The 21,596-nt window shown below is 40.6% G+C and overlaps 1 long non-coding RNA gene across 1 annotated transcript in view; it reads right to left on the reverse strand.

The window, feature by feature from the left end:
* The window catches only part of LOC144341131 (uncharacterized), a 35,911-nt gene extending 18,854 nt beyond the window's left edge, over positions 1-17,057 (reverse strand). Inside the window, exon 1 of the long non-coding RNA XR_013417795.1 lies at positions 16,683-17,057. This is a non-coding gene — a long non-coding RNA (uncharacterized LOC144341131). The remainder of the gene's footprint in view (positions 1-16,682) is intronic.
* Positions 17,058-21,596: the final 4,539 nt, after the last annotated feature.

The following is a 21,596-nucleotide window of genomic DNA, read 5'->3' on the forward strand; positions in this document are numbered from 1 at the left end:
TAAAGATCTTTATTCCTATGTCAGTGCCCATCAGAGCATCCATGACATAAGAGGCACTGGAAAAAAATAAATAAATAAAATCAAACCAAAAAAACTACATGTCCTTTTACTGGTAGCAGCCAGCCTCCATCATCAATATGAGATTCCATATGCTATTGTGTCAGACAAAGTGACTCATTTAGTATTAAAGGAGGCACAGAAACAGGAACATGATCATGAGATTCAATGTTCATATCACGTAGCAAGAAGCTGGTCCTGAGAGAAGCACCAGATCAGAGACAGTGCCTTATGAGATGGCTCACCATCCCTCAGAATGCAGTGCACTTTCTAAAGGAATGACCTTTACATGGTGCTATTTCCCCTGTAGGTAGAATACATAGGTCTAGGAATCAAGGAGTAAAAGTGAGAGTACACTTATTTTCCTTCACTCCCAATGGTTCATTTCAGGAATTTGTGCTTTCCATTCTTGAAACTCCAAGTTTGTTTTTTTGTTTGTTTGTTTTTTGTTTTGTTTGTTTGTTTGTTTGTTTGAGACGCAGTCCCTCTCTGTTGCCAGGTTGGAGAGCAATGGTGCAATCTTGGCTTACTGCAACCTCCACCTCCTGGGTTCAAGTGATTCTCCTGCCTCAGCCTCCTGAGTAGTTGGGACTACAGGCACATGGCACTATGCCCAGCTAATTTCTGTATTTTTAGTAGAAATGGGATTTCACCATGTTGGCCAGGATGGTCTCTGTCTCTTGACCTTGTGATCCACCCGCCTCAGCCTCCCAATGTCCTGGGATTACAGGCATGCGCCACTGCGCCTGGCCAAAACTCTGAGTTTTTTAACAATTAAGAGTCCGAGTTCTTAAGGAATACGTCCACAGAGATTGTGACCTGAGTTCTTGAAGTTTCTCACACCAAAAGGCCAGGACAAGAAGAAGAATTACCATTCTGGCAGAAGCAAATGGCCCCCATCACCAGAAGGAGGTAAAGCTGCTGATACACAATAAGGATGAGAAGGAAAAACATGTTTCCCCCCAGGTGATCCATTTGAGTACCTTGGTATTCTGTTGAGCAATGTTGATAGTAAGCAGACAAGTGTAGCAGCGACAGCCTGACAAAGACATAGTTGACCAGGGACTCAGATCCTTAGGAGATGATGGTCTGGGTCATACTTACATATAAACCACCAGGACCAGCAGAGGTGCTAGTCAGGCTTAAGGATCAAATAGACGGCTAGTAGTACAGGAAGACAATGAGTATTAACTGTAGCACTGAAATCTACTATAGCGGTGCTATCTGTGGATGATCTCACTCACCTTCATCCTCTTAGCTTTCCCCAGGGAAAAGGTGCTCCAGAATTCTGGAGAAGCTGTTCCTAAAACTTATACAAAGAAGTGGCTCTAGGCCAGGTACGGTGGCTCACACCTGTAATCCTAGCACTTTAGGAGGCCAAGGCGGGTGGATCACCTGAGGTCAGGAGTTCCAGACCAGCCTGACCAACACGGTGAAACCCCGTCTCTACTAAAAATACAAAATTAGTTGGCCGTGGTGGTGCGTGCCTATAATCCCAGCTACTCAGGAGGCTGAGACATCGCTCGAACCTGAGGGGTGGAGGTTGCACTGAGTTGAGATGGAGCCATTGCACCCCAGCCCAGTCTGAGCATCAAGAGTGAAACTCCATCTCAAAAAATAAAACGAAGAAGAAGAAGCAAGAAGAAGTGGCTCTAGGTAATGCAAAGATTGGACTGTAATAGATCCTGGAATGTGCCAACCAGACCTCCTTCAAGAATGAAGGACTGATTTCCTCAGCATTTGCAAGGAGTGCTGTCAGCAGACAGCCCTCAGTTGTCAGCCTCTCCAAGAATTTCCTGATCTGGAGAGAGCTACCTCATTCTAGGACACATCCCCTCCCCAGGATAGCCTGTGTCTAATGACTGATCATTATGGGAATATATGCCCGGGCCCCTCCCTTCATAATCTGGGCCAAATTGAGAGGGCTATCCCAGCTTTAAAGTTCCCTTTGGAATCAGCTTAGGCTTTTTAAAAATAACTGCATTGGCCAGTCACAGTGGCTCACGCCTGTAATCCCAGCATTTTAGGAGGCCGAGGTAGACAGATCACCTGAGGTCTGGAGTTTGAGACCAGCCTGACCAACATGGAGAAACCCTCTCTCTACTTAAAATACAAAATTAGCTGGGCGTGGTGGTGCATGCCTGTAATCCCAGCTACTCAGGAAGCTGAGGCAGAAGAATCGCTTGCACCTGAGAGGCAGAGGTTGCGGTGAGCCAAGATCGCGCCATTACACTCCAACCTGGGTGACAGAGTGAGACTCTGCATCACACCCAAACTTTATCCTCTGCCCAATACCGCTTTATTGACTTTTTCTTCACTGGTGTGAATCCCAGGAGTCTTTCACAATAAACTTTCTGCGTGCTAATCTCAGTTTCCAAGACTGCTTCCCAAGAAGCCCAATTTAAAATACTAGGGTTGGTTTCTTCGTTTTCAATTTGAATAACCTCCTAACAAATTCTGGATGAGTTGTCAGAGAGTTTGAAAGGTTTATGTTTTCAGCTGGGCGTGGTGGTTCACACCTGTAATCCCAGCAATTTGGGAGGCAGAGGCCGGGGGATCACTTGAGATCAGGAGTTTGAGACCAGCCTGGCCAACATGGCAAAACCGTCTCTACTGAAAATACAAAATGTAGCCGGGCATGGTAGTGCATGCCTGTAATCCCAGCTACTCCGCAGGCTGAGGCAGGAGAATCGCTTGAACCTCAGAGGCAGAGGTTGCAGTGAGCCGAAATCGTGCCACCGTACTCCAACCTGGGTGACAGAGTGACACTCTGTTTCAAAAATAAAAAAGTAAAAAAAAAGAAAGGCTTATGTTTTCTGTCATTCATTCAAGAAATACTTACTTTGCACCTATTATATATTAAGCACAGTTCCAGGTGCTAAGGCTATAATGATGAAAAAGATAAAGAAGATTCCTGGGCTCATGGCATTTAAATTCTAGTAGAGGGTAACAAACAATAAGCAAGTAAATAAACAAACAGGATAATTTAATATATTAATGAATGCTATAAAAATAATATAGGGCAGTATGATAGAAAGTAATTGGAGGTGCTGGTGGTGTGAAGGACTGCACTGAAAGTGGGTTTAGGGAGGGATTCTCTTAGAAGATGGCATTGAGCTAAGACAAAATGAAATCAGGTTTTTTAAAAAACTGGGGAAGAAACTCCAGGCAGACAAAAAAGCAAGCATAAAGAGGAAAAGGAGTGTGAGTGTGTAAAATATAGGTGGCATACAGTGGCTTATTCCTGTAATTCCAGCACTTTGGGAGACCAAGATGGGAGGATCACTTGAGGCCAGGAGTTCAAGACCAGCCTGGACAACATGGCAAAACCCCATCTCTACCCATGAAATATATGAAAAAGGTTGTAATGAATGGAGGTAGTGAACAAGATGAAGTAAACTGAGAGGAGGTCAGTGAGGGAGGCAGGAGCCAGATAGTATTGGATTTAATGGGTCATTGTAAGGATTTCAGATTTGTTCTAATTTCAGTTGGAATCCATTGGAGGATTTAAAATAAGGGAGCAATATTATCTGTTTTATTTTTCCATAAGTCACTTCAGCTGCCATTGGAGAGTCAACTATGAGGAAAGAATGAAAAAGTGGAAGCTATTACAGTATCCAGATGAGAAATGATGGTGATAGCTACGGTCTGAATGTTTTTGTGCCCCCAAAATTCCTTTGATGAAACCTAATCCCCAACATGTCGGTGTTAGGAGGTGGGGCCTTTGGGAGGTCATTAGATCATGCAGATGGAGCCTGCATGAATGCCCTTACAGAAAAGCCTGAGAGATTCATCACCTTTTCTACCATGGGAAGAAGGCATCATGTGTAAACCAGAAAGCAAGCTCTCACCGGATATTGAATCTGCCAATGCCTTAATCTTAGACTTTTCAGCCTCCAGAACTGTGAGAAATAAATTTCTGTTGTTTACAAGCTATTCAGTCTATGATATTTTGTTATAGCAGCCTGAGTAGACTAAATCAGTGACTAAACCTAAGATGGTGGCAACTAAACAGGTAAGATGTAGTTGCACTTGGGATATACTTTAGAGGAAGAGACAACAGGACATGGCAATGTATTGTCTCGGCAGAAGGTTTGAGAATAGAAGGAAAGGAGAAAAATATAGGATGTCTGATCAACTGGGTGGATCACGTAACTATTTACTGAGATGGGGAGGATTGTGGTGAGTGGGGTTGAAGTGAATGAATCATGACTCTACTTTGGCCATACTAAATTTGAGATGCTTATTAGACATCCAAAAGTAGATATCAAGGACTCAGCTGTGTTTAATCTTAGGGTTGGAGATGTAAATTTGGAAGTCATCAGCATAAAGATGTATTTAAAAAATGCAAGTAGGTGAGATGACTTTATCCACATAGAGAAGTAGAGTGAGAACCAACCCTGGTGTTCTTGTATTCTTTCATTTGCCAGTACAGACAGCTGAGAAGTATTAACCACCAAAACCAGCAAAAATGACAGAAGAACCAACCATCCAAACCACGTCCTTTAAGTCAAGAAAAATCAACGTCTCAAGAAAAAAAAATCTTAAATGTTTCTAAGAAGCCAGGTGTGTTAGGCAAGATTGTGGCCCATGATCTTCATCCCCTAGGGTTTTACCTGTAATACTATGTTATAATTGCAGATGAAATTGATGTCACAGGGCCGGGCACAGTGGCTCATGCCTGTAATCTCAGCACTTTGGGAGGCTGAAGTGGGAGAATCACTTGAGTCCAGGAGCTAGAGACCAGCCTGGGCAACATGATGAAACCCTGTCTCTACAAAAAATAAAAATTAAAAAAAAAAATTGGGCATGGTGGTGCATGCCTGTAGTCCCAGCTACTCAGGAGGCTGAGGTGGGAGGATCACTTGAGCCTAGGAGACAGAGGTTGCAGTGAGCTAAGATTGCATCACCATGCTCCAGCCTGGGCAACAGAGTGAGACTTCATCTCGAAAAAAAAAAAAAAAAGGAATTGATGTCACATGTCACAAACTCTGAGATAGAGAGGTTTTCCCAGATTATGCTGGTGGGCACATGTAATCACATGGACCTAGAAAAATGGAAGAAGGCAGAATAGTCAGTCAGGGAGATGTGATTGATGAGGAGGTAGGAAAGATTCAAAGCAAGAGATGGACCCAACCCAGCATTGCTGGCTTTGAAGATCAAGGAAGGAGCCATGAGCAAAGAAATGAGCACGACCTCTAGAAACTGGGAATGACCTTTAGCTGATAGCCAACAATGAAACAATCCTACAACCACAAGAAACCAAATTTTGTCAACAATCTGAATGAGCAAAAAAACAAGATTCTTCCCTGGAATTTCCAGAAAGCAACATAGCTCCGCAGACACCTTGGTTTGAGCCTGGTGAGTCCCCTGTCAGACGTCTGCCTCACAGAACTGTAAGATATTTAATTGTTATTGTTTTAAGCTGCTAATGTATAGCAATATGTTATAGCAACAATACAAAACTAATACAGAAATAAGATGGGACAGACCATGGATTTGGAATAATGGAGGCCATGGGTGATCTTTATATGAGTTGTTTCAGAAGAGCGATGGCAATGAAAACTCAAATGAAGTGGGTTGAGTAAATTAGAAACAAAAATAGTTGTGTCACTTAACAATGAGGATACTTTCTAAGAAATGTATTGTTGGGTGATTTCCTTGTATGACTGTCATTGAATGTACTTACACAAACCTAAATGGTAGGGCTTATTGCTTCTAGGTGACGAACCTATACAGCATATTGCGTACTGAATGATGTAGGCAATTGTAACACAATGGTAAGGATTTGTGTGTATAAACAAATCTAAACACAGAAAAGGTACATTCAAATTATGATAGTATAATCTTACAAGACCTCCCTTGTATATGCCATCCATTGTTTAGCAAAATGTTATGAGGTGCACATCTGTACACATAGACAATTATTTCAAGGGAGGCAGAGACATGACACAGAGCAACAGTTTAAACCATGGGTTCTGATACACAGTCCAGGCCCTAGAGAAAGTGTTTCACGTTGGTGAAAAATAAGATTGGGTTCCCATAGCAAGAAGGGATGTGTATTAATATGGAGCACTCTTAGGCTACCTGGGGATTGCCAGACAGGTCTACTGCTAATATATGAGGGATCTGGGGAAAGGACATAAATGAATGCTCAAGGCCTGTGCATACTTCCCTGTATGGATACACAAGCATAATTGTAATGGTTGTGGTCTAGGATCCTACAGGCAGAGACTCCAAGTGGCCACATTTCCTTGGCCCTAAAGACACCTTGCCATGTGAGTGAGTAAAGCTTCAGGCCTGAGGAGAGCTACAGTGGAGCCCTATAGCCCAGATCTCATGGCAGGAGCCCTGGTCACCTGGGTCTAAGGGAGGTCCTGCTCCAGGTTCTGGTAATATGTGTCAGTTTCTTCCCCTCTGATGATAGTTGTGTATAGTGTGCAGTAGGAAACTCAGGGAAGCGTCTTGTTACCAGTGCCATACAGGTGCTACGTTAACTGGGAGACAAGTAAGAAGAATGGAAATCTATAAAGAAAACAGAAAGGAATAGAAAATGAGGAAGGCAAATCCATTAGACTATGAAAGACAGAAGAGGGACCGTATGATACCCACGTTTGAATTCTCAATAAAATGCCTTGTTAAGTGTATGGGACAGCTTCACTTTCCATTCCCAGCTTTATGTACTTTGCAGACACACCTTCCTCTTGCGAGAAGTACCAGGAAGGAAGATATCACTATTTCTGTAAACTCAGTGAGAGCCTGACATTCATTGGTCCATGTTTCTCAGTTGGATGTGATTAATGAGTCTCTCTGTGGCCTGGTCTTCTGGCTCTTGTTCTATTGGATCTGCACAGCCACAAATGGAGTCCATTGTCTTTTTCCTACTTGTCAGGGTAAGCTTGCCAAAGTAGAGCACTTATTCCCACCTCCTGTTCCCACAAGAGGGAAGAAATGTTAGCCCCACTATCAGTCTCAGGTCCAAGATGCAGTTTTTTGTTTTGTTTGTTTGTTTGTTTTTAAGACAGGGCCTCACTTTGTCACCCATGCTAGAGTGTAGTGGCATGATTTCAGCTCACTGCAACCTCCACCTCCCCGGTTCAAGCAGTTTTCCTGCCTGCCTCCTGAGTAACTGGGATTACAGGTGTGTGCCACCATGCCTGGCTAATTTTTTGTGTTTTTAGTAGAGATGGCATTTTGCCATGTTGGCCAGGGTGGTCTTGAACTCTTGACCTCAAGTGATCTGCCCCCTCTGCCTCCCAAAGTGCTAGGATTACAGGTGTGAAGCACTGCACCCAGCCCAAGCTATAGTTCTTGATGAGTTCTCTAAAAGCCAGTTTCTAAAAAACCAGTTCACCAAAGTTGATGCACTGAATGGCCCAGTCTCCAAGTCCTTAGAAGTCTGATTTGAGTCTTTTCTACAACTTCTATGTCTCTCCTTAACATGTTCATGCTTTCTTCCTAACTTCCTGGACATATCTGTGATTGCTATAATAATTTAATATCACTGCCTACTAATTTAATCATCTATGTCATTTCCAGGTCCTCCAGGTCCATTTACAGGTTGATTATTTAAATCCTCATTATGAGTTATATTATTCTGCATCTTTCATGCCTGGCAATTTTATTTTCCAGTTTTGTGGAGATAAGATATATAAATAAAAATTGTATGTATTTAAAGTGCACAACAGAACGTTTTGATATATGTATATATGGTACAAGGATTACCACAAGCTAATTAATATATAAATCACTTCAGATAGTTTTGTGTGTGGTTAGAAGACTTGAGATCTACTCTCTTAGCAAATTTCAAGTATATAATACATTATTATTAACTATAGTCACCATATTGTACATTAGGTCTCCAGAATTTATTCATCTTATAACTTAAGATTGCACCCCTTGACCAACATCTCCCACATTTCCCCCACCCACAGCTCCTGGCAACCACCATTCTACAGTCTGCTTCTATGAGTTTGACTTTTTTCGATTCCGTATATAAGTAAGATGATGCAGTATTTGTTTTTCTGTGCCTGGCTTATCTCAGTTAACGTAATGTCCCTCAGTATCATCCATTTTGTTGCAAGTGACAGGAGTTCTTTCTTTTTTAAGGTTGAATGATGTTCCACTGTATATGCGTGCACCACATTTTTTTAATCCATTCAACTGTTGATGGACACTTAGGTTGATTCTGTATCTTGGCTATTATAAATAGTGCTGCAGCTAACAATGGAGTATTTTATTTCCTTGGATGTATACCCAGAAAGGAGATTGCTACATCCTATGGTAGTTCTATTTTTAATTGTTTGAGAAAACACCACATTGTTTTCCATAATGGCTCTACTAACTCACGTTTCTACCATCAGTCTACAAAGGTTCCCTTTTGCCCATATCCTCACCAACACTTGTTATTTTGTCTTTTTGGTAATAACCATACTAACAGGTGTGAGGTAACAGCTTGTGTTTTTATATTTGGGTTTTCCTGATTATTGAATATTATGTTGAATACCTTTTCATAAATACCTGTTGGCCATTTATGTGTCTTCTTTGGAAAAATATCTCTTAAGATCTTTTATTCATTTTAAAATTGAATTATTGGGTTTGTTTTTGGTTTTTGCTACTGAGTTGTATGAGTTCCTTATATTTTTTGGGTATTAATCCTTTATCATATATATCAGCAGTCTCCAACCTTTTTGGCACCAGGGACCAGTTTTGTGGAAGACCATTTTTTCATGAACTGGGCTATGAAAACTTTTTCTCGAATTTTTTCAGGATGAAACTGTTCCACCTCAGATAATTAGGCATTAGATTCTCATAAGGAGCATGTAACTTAGATCCCTTGCATGTACACAGTTCACAATAGGGTTTGCACCCCATGAGAATCTAATGCCACTACTGATCTGACAGGAGGGGGAGCTCAGGCAGTAAAGCTCATTCACCTGCCACTCACCTCCTGCTGTGTGGCCTGGTTCTTAACAGGCCACAGACCTGTACTAGGGGGTTGGAGATCCCTAGTATATATGGTTTGCAGATATTTTCTCTCATTTTGGAGGTTGTCTTTTCATTTTTTGATTATTTCATTTGCAGAAACTTATACAGAAACTTTTTAGTTTGATGTAGTTTCACTTACTTATTTCCGTTTTTGCTTTTGTTGCCTGTGCTTTTGGTATCCTGATATTCAATAAAAATTGCCAAGATAAGCATCATGGAACTTTTTCCTGTGTTTTCTTCCAGGAGTTTTACAGCTTCAGGTGTCAGGTTTAAGTCTTTAATATATTTTTACTGCATTTTTGTGTTAGATAAGGGGCCAATTTCATTTTTCTGCATGTGGATATCCAGTTTCTCAACACTGTTTATTGAAGAGACTATCCTTTCTTCATTGCATATTCTCAGCACCTTTGTCAAACAGTTGACTGTATATGTGTGGGTTTATTTTTGGGCTCTCTGTTCTATTGATATATGATTTTATGCCAGGATCATATTGTTTTGATTAAGATAGCTTTGAAATCAAGGAGTGTGATGCCTCCAGCTCTGTTCTTGCTCAAGATTGCTCGAGCTACTCAGGATCTTTTGCCATTCCATATTAATTTTAGGATCATTTTTTCTTTTTCTGTGAAAAGTACCTTTGGAATTTTGATAGGAATTGCACTGAATCTGTAGATTGATGATATGATTTGACTCTGTGTCCCCACCCAAATCTCATTTCGAATTGTATTCCCCATGTGTTAGGGAGGGACCTGGTGGTTGGTGATTAGATCATGGGGGCAGTTTCCCCCATGCTGTTCTTATAATAGTGAGTTCTCATAAGATGTGATGGTTTAAAAGTGTGGCACTTCTGCCCTTGCTCAGTCTCTCTCCTGCTACCATGTAAGACGTGCCTTGCTTCCCTTCTGCCTTCCACCATGATTTTAAGTTTCCTGAGGCCTCCTCAGTCATGCAAAGCTGTGGGTCAATTAAATCTCTTTTCTTTATAAATTATCCAATCTGAGGTAGTTCTTTACAGAACTGAGAAAATGACTAATATAATTGCTTTGGGTAATATGGGTATTTTAATAATATTAATTCTTCCAATTCAGTGATATGGGATATATTTTCATTTATTTGTCTTCAATTTCTTTCACTAATGTTTTAAAGTTTTCATAAATAGTTCAATAGTATATATAGTTCACTTCCTTGGTTAAATTTATACTTAATTATTTTGTCCTTTTTGTTACTATTATAAGTGGGATTGTTTTTAATGTCTCTTTTTCTAACAGGACATTTTAAGGACATTATCTGTATCTCTTTTTTGATTCTTTATTGTCAGTATATGAATATGCTACTGATTTTTGTATGTTGATTTTGTATCCTGCAACTTTACTGAGTTATTTATCAGTTTTTGACTAAAAGTCTATTTTGTCTGATACAAGTATAATATTATCCCTGCTCTCTTTTGGTTGCCATTTGCATGGAATTTTCTTTTTACCTTCCTTTACAGTTTCAGCGTATGTATGTGGATGAGCCTCTTGTGAGCAGCATGTAGTTGAGTGTTGTATTTTTATCCATTCAGCCATTCTATGTTTTTTGGTTGAGAAATAAAATTTATTTACACTTCGAGTACTTATTCATAGGTAAAGACTTACTATTACCATTCATTAATTATTTTCTTGCTGTTTTGTAGTTTCTTTGTACCTTTCTTCCTCTCTTGCTATCTTTCTTTGTGATTTGATAATTTTCTGTAGTGGTATGCTTTGATTCCTTTCTGTTTATCTTTTTGTGTATCTACTATAGATTTCTGCTTTGTGGTTACCATGAAACTGACATCACAAGTCTTATAACAGTATATTTTAAGCTGATAGAAACAACTATAATAACATATAAAAACTCTACAGTTTTGATTCCCCTTCCACTTTATTTTTAATGTCACAACTTACATGTTTTTATATTGTTTACCTATTAAAAATTTATTAAAGCTATACTCATTTTTAATATTGTGGTCTTTTAACTTTCATACTAGAGTTACAAGTGATTTATACACTGCCATAATAATATTAGAATATTCCAATTTGACTATATACTTACCTTTACTAGTGAGTTTTATACTTTCAGATGTTTTTGAGTTGCTAATCAGCATCCTTTCAACTCAACTTGAAGAACTCCCCTTAGCATTTCTTGTAAGACAGGTCTGGTGATGATAAACTCCCTCAGCTTTTATTGTCTAAGAAAGTTTTTACCTCCCTTTCATTCCTGAGGGATATCTTTGCTGGGCAAAGCATTCTTCTTTGACAGTTTTTTTTTCTTTCAGCACCTTGAATACATTATTTCACTGTCTCTTGGCCTGCAAGATTTCTGGTGAGAAATTATCTGTCAGTTTTATAGGGTCAGGTTCTTTGTATGTACTGAGTCTCTTTTCTCTTGCTGCTTTTAAAATTCTCTTTGTCTTCACTTTTTGTCAGTTTGATTTCACTGTGTTTCTTTGAGCTTCATTTACCGGGATGATCATATCTCTCTCCAGATTTGGGAAGTGTTCTGCTATTATTTCTTTAAATAATCTTTCTGCTCCTTTCTTTCTTCTTCTAGAACTCTCATAATACATATGTTAGCTTTCTTGATTGTGTTCTATAAATTCTTTCTTCATTCCTTTTCATTCTTTTTCAATTCTTTTCCTCTAACTGGAAAATTTCAAGCAATCTGTTCGCGAGTTCACAGATTATTTCTTTTGCTTAGGACTGTCATTGACATTATTTATTGTATTTGTCACTTTATTCATTACATTCTTCTGCTCCAGAATTTCTGTTTGGTACTCTTTTGATTTTCATCTCTTTGTTGAACTTCCTGTTTTGTTCATGTATTGTTTTCCAATTTTGTTGAGTTGTGTCTGTTTTCTTTGTAGCTAGCTGAATTTCCTTCAAACAGTTGTTTTGAATTCTTTATCAGGTAATTCATACATCTCTATTTCTTTGAGTTAGTTACTGGAAAATTATTATATTCATTTTGTAGTATTGTAGCAGGACGAGCCACAGACAAAACTCAGACACTGGGTTAAAGAAGGAAGCTGCTTATTCAGCCAGAAACTTCTCAGACTTGTGTCTCAAAAGCTGAGCTCCTTGAGTGAGCAATCCCTATCCCCTTTAAGGGCTTACAACTCTAAGGGGGTCCATATGAGAGGGTTGTGATCAATTGAGCAAGCAGGGGGTACATGACTGGGGGCTGCATGCACCGGTAAACAGAACAGAACAGGACAGGGATTTTCACAGCGCTTTTCCACACAATGTCTGGAATCTATAGATAACATAACCGGTTAGGTCAGTGGTCGATCTTTAACTACCAGGCCCAGGGGATGGCACCAGGATATCTGCCTGTGGATTCCATTTCTGTCTTTTAGTTTTTGCTTCTTCTTTCTTTGGAGGCAGAAATTGGTCATAAGTCAATATGAGGGGTGGTCTCCTCCCTTATTCCCCTCTTTGAGAACCTCACTCATTAGTGGGAGTTCTTACTTTCATCCTTACTACCCATGTCTTCTTGCAAGACTGATCGATAGTGATTCATATAGTACACTTGTGCTAAGGTAGTAACTTTTCATTACTTGAAGGCGCAAAGGCAGCACACATGGAAGCAACGAGCAGGTTAATATTACTATTATAATTCCTATTATAGGAGTTTTAAATTCTCCTAGTGCTGGAAACCATTTTCGAAACGTGGACCTAGGATTAAACCCATGCCACACCTACACGGGCACATGTGGCAGCTTTGTTGTATCTTTATATCTTCAACTACTTGCTCTTGGTCATCTATGTGCAGACAGCAATTGGTCAGGTTAAATTTTTTACAGACCCCTCCTTCAGCTGCTAGCAAGTAGTGTAGGGCTAGTCTATTTTTATAGATAGCATTTCTAATCTGGGTTTCTGTTTCGGCTAAAACAGTTAAAGCTCTGCCAGTTTTATTAGTGATTATTTCTAAGAGAACTTGTAACTGTATGATTCAGTTGAGCATATAAATGGGGGCTCGGTATCCCCATGAGTCATCTTGTGCCAAAATGGCAGGCCCATAGTACTGTATGATTTTTTTAGGGGGCCACTCGTCATCTTTCCAGTCACCTATAGCTATGCTTCTCTTTTCTCAGGAAGCATAGACAGGGAAGCCTAGGAGCTCACCTGTTTTTATGGGCAGTAGGAAAAAAGATGGTTTAATGGTGCCAATAACACAACTACCTGCCCATTGGTCAGGTAACTTGGCATAGGCTTTCTGCCCACATATGTGGCATAATCCAGTGGGGGCTGTCCAGTCCCAATGGGACTCCAGGTGGGTCCACATGGTTTGCAACTTTGGAAATTTACTAAATGGATTTCTTTTAGTGTGGTTTGAACTTCACCAGGTGGCTGTTTTGTAGTACTGTTACACAGTTTTTGCCCAAGGCAGCTGAGTCTTCCCACAGGAACAGTGAAGTCTTTCCTCACCCTTGCTATATGATATTGCCTAATAATTGAGGTTTTTCAGAATCCAGAAGTTCCCAGTCTTTAATCTTATTGCCAGTCTTTAAACCAGCTGGTGCTGGTTTACCGGAAATTCTAGGGGTGGTACATGTGCTAAGCCAAGTTTATAATTTTTAAGAAATTGACCTTTTGTTTTAAATGTGGGGACATCAGCAGTGGACTTTATAGTCATTGATGCCTTTTTACTGAGTAATTTCCTTTAGCACCTATTTTTATTAGTTTTTAGACCAAAGAAATCCAAACACCATTTTATACTTTACAGTGCTTTCTGTATGATTTTTATACCAGATAAGCTAAATTTCACCTTTATATTAGTGTGTTATTAATGTTAAACTTAGTTTTAATAAAATCTTATAGACATATTTATTCAATTTTTAATGTCGGACCATAAGGTAAGATTTTTATAGACTCTTTTTAACCTTTTATAATTTTTGTTAAAGAGCAGGTTAGTGCTTTAAGAAAAACCCATTGTGTTTTTATTTTAATGTTCAGTTCACAGAAAAACTGGATGATACCCATTTAACTTTAGCTAATATGTTTACACACAGAATTTTCTTTACAATTAATGTTTTAAAACTTGCTTAAACTCCATCCTGGCTAACACGGTGAAACCCCATCTCTACTAAAAATACAAAAAAAAAAAAAAAAATTAGCCAGGCATGGTGGCGGGTGCCTGTAGTCCCAGCTACTCAGGAGGCTGAGGCAGGAGAATGGCGTGAACCCAGGACACAGAGCTTGCAGTGAGCCAAGATCCCACCACTGCATTCTAGCCTGGGTGACAGAGCAAGACTCCTTAAAAGAAACAAAACAAAACAAAACTTGCTTAAACCTTCAAAACAAAAAAAAATTTTTTTTTTACATTTTAATGTAGGTAAAAATCCACATTGTTATGCCACCTTATAATCCTTTTACCAGAGGTATGTTTTACTTTCCTTATACACCTTGCACATAAGCTGTTTCTTCAATAGTTTTACATTCAGGAGACCTAATTACTTTTAAATCATACAACATTTCTTGCATAAATTCTTTTTTTATAAGTTTTTTTCACGACTTTCGCAGACAATTCCTCAACTTCCTTATTACAAACATTTCTTTCTTTAAACAACCAGTTAATTTATTTCAGAACAAGAATTTACCATATAACATTCTTTTTACATAAATTCTGCCCCCACCTTTTTTTCCTTTTTTTGAAGACGATAATCATTCTTTTCCAAAGCAAACTTCCTTTACATCTGCGGACTAGACTGTCTAAGGCCACAAGATTAGAAGTTACTATAATACATGTTACACTGTTAACTTTAGCAAAACTTTACCTTTGTTAAAAACCTTGTAAGTTTGGGATTTCAATTATCCTTTGCTATTAATAAGACCTTGTTTAGTTCAAATTAACTTAGAATTGGTATAGATGGCTTCCCCCCCCTTTCAGTTACCCAGGAGGAACCATCTATTGTCCTGTCCTGAAGGGAGTTTCTCTTAGGTCTGGTCAGACCTTTGTATGGTAATTAAGATTTAGATCCCCTGTTAAGAAACCTGCTGGGTTAAGGGAATTTTCAGTAGTTAATGTTAAATCATCTTTTTTTTTTTTTTAACAGAATAACCCTATATTTTAAGATTTTTAGGTTAGTAAGCTACTTTTTTGCCTTTTTTGTTCGTTTGTTTGTCTTTGTTTTTTACTTAGGATGCTTTTGAACTTGTGAGGTGTGTTCACAATGAGGTTTCCTCTAAAAGTTATTTTTCTACTTTCTTCTGTTAGCAAAGCAGTTGCTGCTATAGATTGAATGCATTTGGGCCATCCATGGGTTACTGGGTTAAGGATTTTTGATAGGAAGGCTATTGGTTATCAGTGGCCTCAGTGCTTTTGGGATACGCCATTGTTTACACTGACAACAAAGTGGTATTAGGGTGTTACAGGGTTACAGAGAATACCTTTAGTTATCAATTATGGGTTTTAAATTTACCTTGGCTTTCAAAGGAATAGAGTACACTGTTTTTTTTCCTTAACTACTTGTATATCTCTCTCTTGCTTTCTTTCTTTCTCTCTTTGACTTTCAGTCTCTCTCTCTTTTTTGAATTTCCTTTTGACTCTGTCTCTTCTCTCTCTGCCTCTCTCTTTCTCTTTCTCTCTCTCTCTTTTTTTTTTTTTGTGAGGCAGAGTCTTGCTCTGTTGCCCAGGCTGGAGTGCAGTGGCATGATCTCAGCTCACTGCAACCACCACCTTCCAGGTTCAAGCAATTCTCCCACCTCAGCCTCCCAAGGAGCTGGGATTATAGGCACTTGCCACCACGCACAGCTAATTTTTGTATTTTTAATAGAGACAGGGTTTCGTCATGTAGGCCAGGCTGGTCTCAAACTCCTGACCTCAGGTGATCTGCCCGCCTCAGCCTCCCAAAGTGCTAGGATTACAGATGTGAGTCACCACACCTGGCTTCTCTCTCTCTTTCTCTCTCCTTGATTCCCTTTCTGTCTCTCTGTCTCCTCCTCTCTGTCTCTTCTTTTCTCTCTTTGCCTCTTTTCCTGTCTCTTTCCTCTCTCTGTCTCTGCTGGTCCTTCCTTGTCTCTGCCAGCCACGTATGCTGCTGTTCTCTCAAGCAGGGGTGGGGGGGGGATCTAAAACCAGCTGTAACCAAGTATCTATGTACGGAAACTGGTCTGCGTGCCCTGGCTTACAGGTTACCTTGTGCCATACCTTTGAAACAAGATACCTGTCCAGGCTTCCTTCTGATGGCCAACCCACCTCTAATGCTGGCCAGCCTATTTCACACAAAGTTCTAAGTTTTCCTGGTGTCATAGTAACACTGTAATCTCCCTTAAATCCTTTCTTGAAATTTTCGACATAGTTCCTAGTGGTGTGGGCTTACTTTGTGACTGACCCATGCTTCCTCGAGACAAAACACCACACTAACACCACACACACACCACAAAACAAAGAACGGGTAAAAAGGGCACACACACACTTTTACAGTTTACACCAAGCCAGAATCAAAACCAAAATCAGAGTATCAAGAAATCCAAACCAGGTCAACACCAAAACCAAAGTATCAAGCAATCCAAGTCAAGTCAAAAACAAAAACCAAAGTGCTGGTATAGGCACACCGTGGGTGATCAGGCCACACTTCCATTCAAATGGAGTGAGCAAGTTCCAAAGGCCAGACTTACCAAGTTTCAGATGTCCGGACTCCAAGTGTCAACTCCTTCCCGGTGTTCAGCAACTGTGTTGATCCTCACAGGGGCCTGCCATATACTGCTCTGGCGAGGCGTCCTACCAGGGCAATTGCCTACCTGGGAGCACTCTTTGGATCCACATCACTCAGGCTGGTTGGAGTCCCCTGCAGGTATGCTCCATAGGGCAGGCCTAAGTTGCCTAAGCGGCTGCCTCTACCGTCCACCAATCACCTCGCTTCCCAGTCGGGGAACCAAGAAATGTAGCAGGATGAGCCATAGACAAAACTCAGACGCTGGGTTAAATTAGGAAGGAGCTTTGTTCAGCCGGGAATTTCAGCAGACTTGTGTCTCAAAAGCTGAGCTCCCCAAGTGATAAATTCCTGTCCCTTTTAAGGGCTTAAACTCTAAGGGGTTCCACGTGAGTGGGCTGTGATCAATTGAGCAAGCAGGGGGTATGTGACTGGGGGCTGCATGCATTCGTAATTGGAACGGAACAGAACAGGACAGGGATTTTCACAATGCTTTTCCATACAATGTCTGGAATCTACAGATAACATAACCGGTTAGGTCAGGGGTTGATCTTTAACTACCAGGCCTAGGGCGTGGCACCAGCAGTGCTGGGCTGTCTGCCTGTGGATTTCATTTCTGCCTTTTAGTTTTTACTTCTTCTTTTTTTGGATGTAGAAATTGGGGATAAGACAATATGAGGGGTGGTCTCCTCCGTTAGTATCATGTTTCCTTGATTTTTCTTTTCTTTTTTTTTTTTTTTTTTTTTTTTTTGAGACAGAGTCTTGCTCTGTCGCCCAGGCTGGAGTGCAGTGGTGCAATCTCGGCTCACTGCAAGCTCCACCTCCCGGGTTCACGCCATTCTCCTGCCTCAGCCTCTTGAGTAGCTGGGACTGCAGGCACCCACCACCATGCCTGACTAATTTATTGTATTTTCAGTAGAGACAGGGTTTCACCGTGTTAGCCAGGATAGTCTCGATCTCCTGACCTTGTGATCTGCCCACCTCGGCCTCCCAAAGTGCTGGGATTACAGGTGTGAACCACTGCGCCCAGCCCTTGATTTTTCAATTACATTAGGATCTTGCATTGTTGTTTTTGTTTGTTTGTTTTGCTTTGTTTTTGCTTTTCATTTGAAGACGCAATCATCCTCTCCAGTCTCTGCTAACTTTGGGAGAGAAATACCTGCACTATTAGGCCTGAATAGGGATTCTGAGGTTTTCTCAGTCCTTTCCTATTAATGGGTCTGGTTCACACTTCTTGTTACCACTTGTGGAGGCGGAGATTCCTAAGATTGTATGCCTTCTCTCGATCTTTTTTTTTAAGGCTGTTCTCTGAAATGGTCAAGTTTATGTGCCTTGTCCCATCTCACAGAGTTAGGATGGCTTTCTGCACATGGTCATGCGCCATCTGCCGAGGTTTGTACTTGTATTTGTGGTGAGATGCATAAGGACCATGGGGTGGAGAAGAGTGGGACATGCAAAGCGTTTAGGGTGCCTGTGAGCAAGCTGAGGGATTCTGTAACCAAAGCATTTCCAGTAACCCATAGGAGGGCTTCCTGATGGAATCTGCCAAGCAAGGGAGCTAGTAAGATCCATGGCCCTTTATTGAGTTCTGAGCCCTGGTTAATGCGAATCCCCAGCTCTCTTCCTTGCTCCCAACTTTCTGAACTTTTTGGCTGGGCCAGTCACCTCAGTATTCTGTGTGAGGTAAGAAAGAGGTGGACCTCTCGAGTAGCACTCTTCATGACTGGATAAGCCAGGTACTTGCTTGCTATGCATTCACTTTCCCCTATAGGAGAAATTGCAGGCTGAAGGAGTCTCTCTTGGCACTAAACTGTGCTGCCTTGGGGGAAAGGTGACATAGTTTAAGTGAAATTGTTCTTCTTACCCTCTTCAATGCATCTATTATCAGACTTTTTGCTCCACAGTGTACTAGAACTTCTCTGCTGGACTCTCAGACTCCCACAAAGGTACTGTCATCTAGGGGTAGTTGTCAAAATCAATGCTTCTGTGTGAAGATGATGGCAGAAAGCCCCTATCCTGGCATGTTGAATGAATTCAATCCTTTCAAAGCTTGCCTTTATGCTTTGTTAGTTGGATCCAGAACAATCTTTAGCCTAGGACTAGTTCTGGCTGTTGCTTTACCTGATCCATTCTGGTGGTCTTCCCCACACTTCATGTAATTTTCCCATAGATATTGCTATGGACTGAATGCTTGTGTCCCCCTCAAAGTTCATACAGTGAAAACCTAAACCTTAATGTAATGGTATTCATTGATAAGGCCTTTGGGAAGTAATTAGGGTTAGATTAGTTCGTGAGAATGGGGCCCTCATCATGAAATGAATGCCCTTATAAAAAGAGGAGGAATTGTTACTTCTGCCTCTCTATATGCAAGTAACAAGGAAGGTCATGTGAGGACATAACCAGGAAGAGGGTCCTCATCAAGATCCTGACCATGCCAGCACCCTGATCTCAAACTGCCGGCCTCCAGAATTGTGGGAAATAAGTGTTTGTTGTTTAAGCTTCCCAGTGTATATTACAGCAGGCCAAGCTGACTAAGGCACACATAAACTGATTGATACTAAGCTAAACTCTCAAGGGGAGCCCTCTGCAGATCTTCAGGGTCCTCCCGATGTGGCTCATTACTCTTTGGCCCTGCCCCACAAATCCTAGCTCCTTTGACCTCTTCAGACTCTGTACTCTGGGTGCTCCTTCCATGAGCTACAGCTGAGAAATTCTCTTCTGGCAGTAAGCTGGCAACATTAGAGTTCCCCTTATTTTATTTTCCTTCTCTATGTTGCCCATTGTCCAATGCCTGAAAATTGTTATTTTGTATATTTTGTCTAGTAATATGGTTGTTTAGGGAGGAGGCTGAATCTGGGCTCTGTTGCTTCCTCATAGCCAGGAGCAGATGTCTTATAACATGTTAGTAAAGTTTGTCTACATTATAGACTCTCAGGATGTGCTTCAATATCTGGTAGGGAAAGTCTTCCCTCATTTTTCTTATTATTTCAACATTTTCTTGGCCACCTGAGTCCATTTCTCTTTTCCATGATTGTCTAGCCAGCTTACTAAATTTCCTTAAAAAGTCCTGTTAGGATTTGGATTGAAATTGAATTAAATTATATACTAACATGAAACATGACTGATAGTCTTATATTTTCATATACCTTGTCCTTGGATGAGAAAAGTTACATAAAAAAAAAACCAAAGGTCAAGATGGGCGGATAGCCTGAGGTCAGGTGTTCGAGACCAGCCTGGCCAACATGGTGAAACCCCATTTCTACTAATAATACCAGACGTGGTGGCGGGCACCTATAATCCCAGCTACTCGGGAGGCCGAGGCAGGAGAATCACTTGAACGTGGGAGGCAGGTGGAGGTTGCAGTAAGCAGAGATGATGCCATTGCACTCTAGCCTAGGCAAAAGAGTGAGACTTGGTCTCAAAAAATAAAATAAAATAAATAAAATAAAATGAAACTGAAGAGCCAACTCAGGACATGCTGGCTAATTGAAGACTGAGAAGGAGCTGAATGAGAGGGCAACTCCACTGGATGAAAACATTAAAATTCAAAAGAGCAAGGAGGGAGAGTGGTCTCTGGGATAGTTTGTTAAATGAGAATACGAGAAGGAGAGGAGCATATACTATTTCCTACCATTTAATTAAGAAAGAAGAGATACACATACAAATACATACTACGTATGTATATACATGTGCATAAATCTGTATCTACTTACATTTAAAAATGGAACTCCTGGCACGGTGGCTCACGCCTGCAATTCTAGCACTTTGGGAGGCCAAGGCTGGTGGATCATGAGGTCAGGAATTTGAGACCAGCCTGGCCAACATAGTTAAACCTCATCTCTACTAAAAAACAAAAATTAGCCGGGCATGGTGGCATGTGCCTGTAGTCCCAGCTACTCAGGAGGCTGAGGCAGGAGAATCAATTGAACCCTGGAGGCGGAGGTTGTGGTGGGCTGAGATGGTGCCACTGCACTCTAGCCTGGGCAATAGAGGGAGATTCCATCTCAAAATAAATAAATAAATAAAAATGGAAAGTAACTATAGAAGCAGCTTTGAATTACTTTATTGGGAAGTAACAGAGACAGAAGCTGGACTTTTCTGGATATATCTTGCTTATAGATTACCCTTTAAAACTATATATATATTACAAAATCATAAAACAAAATTATTATTATTATTACTTCGTAGAGACAGAGTCTCGCCATGTTGCCTAGGCTAGTCTCAAACTCTTGAGCTCAAGTGATCCTCCTGCCTCAGCCTCCCAAAGTGCTGGGATTACAGAGCCACTGTGCCTGGCCAGTAAAGTTAAATTTTAAAAAAGCAATCCCTTAAAATGGAAAGTAAAATAAAGCAAATGAACCCAACACAACTGGAATTAGGTTGGTGGCACAGTCACACAGAGAGAACCTATTTAGAGCAACTTGAAAGCACAGTAATTTGATAGCTCATCCCTAGTGGGATACTCCCTCAGGGCAAAAAGAATTGCAAAAAATATCTTAAGCTGCTCAGAGATCTCATGTTTCAGAACTAGTATGAAAATCATTATTTTGAGACTGTAGTGTATACAGAGAGGTTTAAAGTCAACAAGTCATTCTGCAAGTTTTCAGTGTGGGAGAAAAGATATCGATGGGTTAGACAAAAACCCTGTAGAGGACCTGCAACTATTAGTATAAAGTCACGACATACGTAATCTTATAAACAAATGCCATTTTCTACTCTGTCTACTGAAAAAGCTCAGAAACAATAACTAAGCCCATAATGCCAAATGCATCAATGGTGTTCCCAAATACCATTTTCCCTGGAAGACAGCAGGGTCCCTTGCATTACAGCCTTGACAGGTCTAGGGCAGGAAACACACAGCCTACCCTAAGTACCTGAG

The sequence above is a fragment of the Macaca mulatta genome, chromosome 5 (assembly GCF_049350105.2).
Source record: "Macaca mulatta isolate MMU2019108-1 chromosome 5, T2T-MMU8v2.0, whole genome shotgun sequence".
NCBI classification, from domain to species: domain Eukaryota; kingdom Metazoa; phylum Chordata; class Mammalia; order Primates; family Cercopithecidae; genus Macaca; species Macaca mulatta.